The following is a 9224-nucleotide window of genomic DNA, read 5'->3' on the forward strand; positions in this document are numbered from 1 at the left end:
AATCAAGATCAATATAAATTAAAGTGTCAAAACATCAATTATAACACTAATCCCTCAATAATACACAAGATTAAGATATACAAAGCATGCTTGGGGCTAACTCTAGCCCCAAGAGGATGTCTAGCCACTCATGGTGATGTTGCTCTAACCCTCAATGGCTAACTCCATGGAAGAAATCTGCTCCTTGTTGATGAAGAACTCCAATGGTGTCTCTAGCCTCCTCCTCCACTAAGTTTGCCTCCTTTGAGAATAATCCCTAGAATTGTGTCTACCAAATGCTAAGTTTTTTCTCTCAAAAATTGCATCATATTCCTTTTATAGGTACGTCAAATGACACACAAAATGAGTTGGGGTCGTGCAAAGAATATTCTCTAATGATTGGATAGAGGACGGATTGAACAAGATGGATTTTTAACTTTTTCACACTGGAGGAAGTTCGATCGATCGAACCTTGGACTTGGATCGATCGAACTTGGTTGAGATCTATCGAACTCAGGCTGCATTGATCCAACTGGTTGAGTTTTTTAGGAAAAGACAAATCCGAGATATTTTGGGAGATATTTTTGGGAAAAGGACAAAAGTGGTTAGTATGGTGGTACAGCTGTGGATAAGACCAATCATTTGAACAAGGACAAAAGTGTTCGATCGATCAAAGGGTGGTGTTGGATCGATCGAACTTTGGACTTTATGCTTTAGGTCAAGGTTTGGATTTATCTTGAAGTACTGAGATCGATTAGTGTTCGATCGATCGAACCTTGAAGTTGGATCGATCGAACTTTGCTGCTTCCCACCTTTGGCTTCATTTGCTTCTTTCTTTCTCCACTTTGCTCCTTTCTTTGTTTAATCCCAGAATTGCTTCAATTAAGCTCTTATTTGGCTAAGTTAGCTTATTTTTGGGATAAGTTCCTGAAAATGAAAATAATACGAAATCAATCTAAAACGGTAAAGTAAGATAGATAAAGGTACTAGAATGCCTAAGCTTAAGGGGTTTAAATACACACTTTTCAGCGCTCATCACACCCCCAAACTTCAATATTGCTAGTCCCTAGTAATGAACTAGAAAGTAAATGAATTAAATGAACAACTATACAACTATGAATCTAGAAAACAATAAATAGATAATACCATTTTTATAGGGAACACGATTGCACTTAGCACATGCAACAAGCCTTTTAAACCCCTAAGTTACCCCTAGTGGACGAGTGAAGTCTCGTAAGGGTTTCCAGAAATGGTACCCATAAACATTAAGCTCATTCTTTCAAAAGAGGTACCAATATTGCAAACAAGCATTGGGAGAAAACTACCTCAAGTATGCAATTTTTCAAACATTTCCAAGTAATCTCCCAAAATCTCAACATCAAGTAAACAAGTATGGTCCTCCACACATCAAGAAAATGATCATGCAAATCAAAACAACTCTAGAATCCTTTTTGAGTAGACTGGCATCAAATGTGTCGCTATCTTAGCCAACTAGAGAAATGATCACATCCTTACCCTCAAACTAGCACACAAATCTAGTACCGATCATCAAAACAAAAAGTGGACCTTTTATTAAAGCTTTATTGTTCTAGGTGCGCTTATTCTTTTCACTCGATTTTTTTTTTTTTTTTTTATAAGATCAAAGATGGAAGCATAGTGCAATGTGTTGATCTATTAAGCTTTCTAGCGATTCATGAGGTCGAGCGTTAGTTCAATGACCCCCAAACCAGACGGCTTTAGGGCATTAGGGATTCAAATACCCCTACGGACTTACAAGCTCAAATCAACTAGGCTATAAATCAAGACAACAACCATCTAATTATTTCCCACTTCTCACCTTTTGGGAGAATTTCTCACTTTTTTTATTGCTTTTGCAACTTTTTCTTTCCTTTTTTTTTTTTGTATTCAATTATTAACCTAGAGTTTGGCCCCTCCACCTTTTGGCACGAGAAATTCAATGCTTGATGAGGCTAGAATCCCGGCTACTTAGTGAAAAGGAGTTATTATCCACCTTTATCAAGAATGAAAGCTTTCAATGCACTACTAGCTCAATTGGGATATAACCAATTCAATAATCAACAAAGCATGTACCCCACAAATGAATGCTAGTGTGTGCCTGTGCTAGTGTAAAATCCTAGAATGAATCTCAAAACAATCACAAAATCAAGATGATGTAGACCACAAGTGCAAGCAAGCTATCAATTTTTCAAAAAATTTACTCCTAAATGGCTTCCATAAGGCATACAAGGAGTATTGGACTCTCAAGTCAAGCAATTTTTAAAATTTAAGCAATATAGTCCTCAAAAGATCAAAATCATAGCTAGATATGGACCAATAATAGAAATATCCCTCAAATACACAAGTCATGCTCAAAATTTTGAAATTTACAGCTAACACTGCAAAGCACCATTCCCCCCAAACTTAAATGGCACAATGTCCTCAATGTGCAAGAGAACAAAGGAAAGAGTATACCAGTGCAACTAAGCAAGAATGATCGGGACTGAAGTATCCGAAGTGAGTGGCATGGCCCCCCCAAACTTGGGATGAACTATAGTCCTGAAAATTGGCACTTGGATAAACTCACCAAATAACAAAATGGGATAATTAGTGCACGGTGGACATGCAAGTGTGAATGGGATAAACAGATAAAGAGATAAGAGAGGTATAAGGGTGGTCCTCAAAATCGGGTAGCACTCTCTCACTGAAGTCACTGTAATGCACCTGATGAAGTCAAACATACAGATATGAGAATATAATCATATAACATCCATAACAAAAATAGATATATATAAAATAGATAAAGTACAGGTATAACAGAAGTATCAAAGCTGACAGACCGACTGTAAAAATAATAGTAATGTACAGTGACAAAAATAAAGATCAAAGATCAGAGATGGATCAAAAGATAGAAGGAACTGGGAACTCAGGACGAAGAGGTAGGACGGGCAAGTCGGGCTCCGCGGATATCTCTGGATAGATCTCGGAACATAGTCACAACATCCGTATGGAAGGTAGCAAAATCAGCTCTGTGGGCCGTAAAATCAACTCGTATAGCAACAACAGCATCCTCAAGAGTCTATAGACGTACTCCAAAGCTAGGGGTCAGATCTGGAGCCTCAGGTATAGATGAATCAAAAGAAAACTCCTGAGTCTGCTCGTGGTCGTGAATGGGCGACCTAGCTGGAGAGTACTATTCTGCATCATCTACAGGGCGCTCTAAATCAATAGCTATATGCTCGGCAGCTGGATCAACTGGTGCGTCGTCCGCTGTGGGATATACTGCTGCTGCCTGAGCTGCTGCCTCTATCTCCTCCTTAGCCTCTAGCTCCTCTGCAGCCACTACCGCGTGGTCCTGCAGTCTAATTATAATGGCGTTATAGCTCTTGTTCCAGTCTTTCTTCAAGAAGTGACAGGAACCTCTCTCAGGGTGCTCCCGAGGATGAATAGGGTAGCGCTGGTCGATAAGAATCTGGGTAATGAGGTGGCCGAATGGGAGAGACTTAGCCCGTCCGGGCGTCTCCTTGCTAATATACTCATCAAATAGCTTTTTCATCACGCTCCAGATGAGCGCGGGAATAGATACCTAGTGGCTTGTGTAGAAGGCGTAGAGGGTTGTCAAATAGTCTCCCCTCCTCTGAATCTTGTGCCCTGCCATGTAGATGTTCCGAAAGAGCACGGAATCAATGAACCATAGGTCATCTGGAAGGAATGTGCGGGTGGTGAAGGTCTCGCCATCAGCATGGTGACCTGTAAGAAATACCGCCATGTCGGTATAAGAAGGCCTGTATAGCCTCAGATATGTCTCCTGAAGCTCTGGAGGACAGCGGTGTGGGCAGTGGCAAGAGTGGGCTAGCGAGTCCACTATGATAGTGATCTGATGGCCATCTATAGAAGTGACCAGCTCTACTGTGGTACATGGTCGGAGGTTCTGGGAGAACAACTGTACCAGTCGCAGGTAGACTGGCTCTGTGATTAGGGCAAGAATAGCTACAAGGCCCTTCTGAATGATGTCGTGGTAAGCTGATTAGGTTAGCACCGATCTGAAGAAAAAGGCTGTGTCGAACACTGGCTCATGGTCGACTGTCATATGTGCATATCTAGGCACGGGCCTATCACGCTCCTGAGCTGGCTAAGCTGGCTGGCGTGGTGGAGATGGTACTGGTGAACGCTCAGCTCCAGCATGTGGTGGAGATAGTGATGGTGTAAATGCAGGCGGAGCTACAGAGGTGGATATAACATAATCATCCTCAGCCTCATGAGCAGGTGACTGAGGTGGTATAGGCTGTACTGGCTCCTCCTGTGCATAAGAGGGCTCTGCTGGCTCCTCTAGCCGTGGTCTGATATGTTGCTGAGGCCCATGTTGCCTCTTGGCAACAGTCTTTTGCTTAGTCATAGCTTGAAAAATAATTTAAAAACTTGCAAAGGGAGTTAGTACCATAATTAAGAATTGAAAGCATAAAATAGAATCATGTATGTCAAATAAGATAGACAAATCTTATAGATGACATGAATCTATGCAAGTGGTAGAATGTGAAGCATGCTAAGCAATGTAAGTATGAAATGCATCCAATGTGGAATATCATAGGCATTGGGCATATATAAGATAGCATGAACACAAGATATGAAGAATAAAATGTGTGTGTGAGATCTGTGAAATTCGATCGATCAGAAAAAGAAGTGAGATCGATCACAAAAGTTGGATCGATCGAAAATAAGTGAGATCGATCTCACTACTTTGATCGATCTGAGATACAAGTTCGATCAATCGAACTGTGCTCTGTGAAAAATGAGTGGAAGCACGAGGCCCACATGAATGTGTTTGTGGGCCCATCAACACAACACATCATCAAATCCCATCACTGTAGAAGGCCTATTCTCCAAAATGAATCAAAAATATACAAAACATATCTTTAAACATATATACACATATATACATAACTATAACTCAGTGCTTCGAAGCTTCAAAAATGGAGATTCAGGCATGTATAAAGCATGAATGTAACATATAAAGCATGTAAGCATCATATCGAAGCTTAAATCATAGATGAGATCTCGGATTTTACCTCAAAATGACGAGAGAAGTGGAGAAGGTACGAAGGAAGTGAAATTCGAGATGAGGGAGAGAGTGTAGCTTGGATCTCGCCGGAGATCTCGCCGGAGATGAGAAAGATAGAGAGTAGATGCGGCGACAACGAGGGAAACAAGGGTTTGAAGGGTTGGATCGATCTAAATGATCGATCTTGAGACCCTCCAGGTCTATTTTAAAAACATTTCCCGATTAGTTCGATCGATCGAACTGAGACTTCAGATTGATCGAACTTTGATGAACTCTCCTCAAAGTATTTTTTGAAATTTTTGAGAAATAAAAACTAAAATTAAAAATTAGAATTAAAATTAAAAAGAAACTGTAAAATAAAATAAAATGGAATAAAATATTTTTTGATTTTTTTTTAATTGAATAAACAATAATAATTAAAAACTAAATAAATTAAAATATTTTTGAATTTTTGAAAAATTTTTGAAAAATAAAATATAATGAAATGAAATGAAAATAAAATAAAATAAAAATGAAAATATTTTTTGGATTTTTGAAATTTGAAAAGTCAAAACAAAGTCAAACTAATGAAATGAAGAACTGAGATCGATCGGAACAAAAGTTCGATCGACCAAACAGAGAACAAAAATATACAGGTTTTTGGTTCAAAAATTTGGGTAAGTGTTGGAACTTGAAGATCGATCGAACTTTGAAGTTAGATCGATCGAAAAAAACTTCAGATCGATCTTAAAATGTTTCGATCGATAAGACAAAGAGTTGAAATATGCAGGTTGATGCAGGCTCAAAATTTTTCTAAGTGTTGAATCATGAGATCGATTGAACTTTGAAGTTGGATCGATCGAAGGTCTCCTGATTGATCTAAGAATAAGTTCGAACGATGGGACAGAGAGGTGATTTGGATGCAGGTAGAAAATTTTTCTAAGTGTTGGATGTAGGTGCAAGTTCGATCGATCGAACTCTCAACTGAGATCGATCGAACTTATACAAAATGCTCAATTACAACACAAAAATTCATACAATCCTAATCACAATTCCTATCAATGCATATGAACCAAAAATAAGTATCTAGACTTCGCAAGAAATGAAATTTAAAATAGAAATGGGGGAGGAATAGGGTTTTGACACCCTACGAAATGTTTTTGCTAGTCTTTAACGTCTCTAGCAAGACATTGGGCTTTTTTAGCCCAGATCAAAGATCTTATAATGCATCCCCTCCTTGTTGGGGTGATAGATGCTTTAAACTCCACCCAACAAATGGTTCTTTAAAGAACTTGTTGGATTAAGCTCAAAAGCAACTTTTGATCCTTTGTCTATGCAATCACAACCTTTGGGCTTCCATGCCCTTTCAAAGTAAGAATTTGAAACAACACTTTGAGAATGCAAGGTTGAAGATGATTCTTTAGAAGTTTTAGTCTTACACAAAAGCTCATTTCCTTAACATTGAAGATCATGACATTTATCTACAAAATTAACCTCTCCTTCATATTTGTTAAATGAATTAGGTATGGGATTAAAGATATTCAACTTCACCTTCATGTGGCCAAATGAGATCTTCATTATCCCCATCATACAATTGATGTTAGCATTAGCGGTTGCAAAGAAAGGATGGCCAAAGATAACAGGAATTTGGCTCTTAGGATTGGGGACCGGTTCCGTGTCTATGACAACGAAATCAACCGGGAAGAAGAATTTATCAATTTTAATCAAAACATCCTTAATTATACCCCTAGGCTTCTTAATGGATCGGTCGGCAAGTTGTAAAACTACCGACGTCGGTTTTAATTCACCTAGGCCCAATTTAACATAAACCGAGTATGGAAAAAGGTTGACACTTGCTTCTAAGTCAAGAAGCGCCCGATTAATGATATGATCACCAATAATGCATGAAGTAGTAGGTGAGCCGGGGTCCTTAACTTTGGCAAAGTGTTATGTTACAAAATTGAGCTTACTTGCTCAGTCAAAACCACTTTTCTTGGTGCTTAGCACTTGTTCTTCCGCTTTTTGGTGCACAAGTCTTTCAAGAATTTGGTATAAGCCGGAATTTGCTTGATTGCATCCAAAAGTGGAAGATTAACTTTCACTTGCCTAAACATTTCCATAATTTCATTGGTTTTTGCCTTTTGCTTTTCCTTCGAAATGGATCCTTTTAAGGCATCCGAAAATGGAACTTTTGTTTCAAACACTTTTTCAGAATTTTCTTTTGAACTCTCTTCAACACAAGAATTTTTTAAATCATTTTGTTTCAAATCATTTTTCAGCAAAACTTTTTCAACATCATTTTTCAAAACTTCTTTTTCAAACACATTTTTCAAGACTTTCTCATTCACAAGATCATGTATATGCAATGAAGGAGGAATGGGATGTGAAATGGGACGAGTGACAACTTGAGGTTGCACCGGTTCACTCTCTTCATTCGACATTTCAACTTGATTGTCCACAATCCTACCACTCCGCAAGGTAGTCACCGCATTAACATATTCAATGGTGTGGCCTTCAGATGAGGAATGGATTTCCACAACACATTGTTGCTTAGGTAGGGCATTAATAGGCATTTTCCCTTCTCTCTTGCATTAAGAGTGCTTGCTATTTGCCCTCCTTGGGTTTCTAGCTTCGCAATATATTGAGAGTGAGAATGAAGCAATTGTGTGTTAGCCTCTAAAGTACCCAAAGCATTCAAAACTTTTTCTTCAAAGGCGGGACTTCTAATATTTCCTTGGGAATAAGATTGGTTGGGAAAATGAAAATTAGAAAATTAATTTCCTTGTGATTGATAAGGTCTATAACCTTGGGATCCTTGGTTTTGAAGTGGAGGTGGAATGTACTTCCCTTGAAAACTGCCTTGGGAAGGGTTTGAGCCCTCTCCTTGGTTTTTCCAAGAGAAATTCAGATGATTCCTCCAACTTGGATTATAATGAGTACCATAAGGATTGTTCCCTTGGTTCACGAAAGCTGCATTGACTTGTTCATTAGGTTCATTTTGCACTTGTCCGTGAGGACAATGAGAAGTAGAATGTAGAACACTAGAACAAGTCATACATGTTTCATTTGAGGCATGATGAGAATGGTTAGGGAAGGAAGATACTTGGTTCACCGAGTTTTGGTTAATCAAAAATTGATCAAACCTTTGAGATAAAGACTTCATTTCGGCGGCTATTTCATTTGAATGGTCAACTTGATGTAAGTCAACACTCTTCCTACCTTGTGAATTTCTACCATTCTTGGATGATAATGTTCTATGCAAAGAATTTTCACTCATACTCTCATAAAGACGCCACACGTCATCCTCATGCCTATCAATGTATGAGCCACCCATGGAAGCATCAACCATGCCTTTATAATTGTCCAATAAGCTCTCAAAGAAATATTGAACTAATTGTCATTTGGGCATGTCATGATGTGGACACTTCCTAAGCAACTCATTGAAGCGTTCCTATGCCTCATGAAATGTTTCTCCATGCCCATGTGAAAATTCTCGAATTGAGGTTCTCATGGCATTGGTCTTAGAAACTGGATAGTACTTCTTCAAGAACTCTTGTTGCATTTCTGCCCAAGAAGTGATTGAAAATGGCCTAAGATTGTTAAACCAATACTTTGCCTTGTCTTTTAAGGTGAATGGAAAATGTTTGAGTCTTAAGACCTCTTCCGGCATATCCGTATATTTTACGGTGGAACATACTTCAAGAAACTCATCCAAATGCTTGTAAGGTTCTTCACTTGGAAGTCCATGATAGTTAGGAAGCATTTGAATGATTTGTGGCTTAATTTCATAATGATGTGCTCTAAATGCAGGCAATTGGATGCATGTAGGTGCATTATACTCATTAGGCACATAATGGTCTCTTAAAGCAAGAGGTGGATTAGCTACTTGAGGTGCAACATGAACACCTTGGTTTTGAATTCCTTGATTAATGATGGGAGGTTGTGGAGCATACATTGGCCTTGGCATTCCATATGGGGTTTGGCCTTATTGTTGTGGTGGTTGGTGAATGTATGGCCTAGGCATGCCTAATGGTACTTGTATGTTCTCATTCTGCACACTAAGATGAAGAATACTTTGTTGGTCTATGTGACCAAGGTCCTCAACATGATCATCATTATGATTAACCATTGATAGATTGGTTCTATTTAAACTTCCTCTTCCCCTAGGATTTCTAACGATGGATTCAAGATGCAAATCAAGATGGATAAG

The 9224-nt window shown here is 38.7% G+C and overlaps 1 pseudogene; it reads left to right on the plus strand.

Annotated features, from left to right (window-relative positions):
• Nucleotides 1-8421: 8421 nt before the first annotated feature.
• LOC132272111 (small nucleolar RNA R71) lies at nt 8422-8520 on the plus strand (annotated as a pseudogene).
• Nucleotides 8521-9224: the final 704 nt, after the last annotated feature.

Source organism: Cornus florida, unplaced genomic scaffold, assembly GCF_030987335.1.
Source record: "Cornus florida cultivar Cherokee Brave unplaced genomic scaffold, ASM3098733v1 CherokeeBrave_3.0.0_Hap2_Chr08, whole genome shotgun sequence".
NCBI lineage: Eukaryota > Viridiplantae > Streptophyta > Magnoliopsida > Cornales > Cornaceae > Cornus > Cornus florida.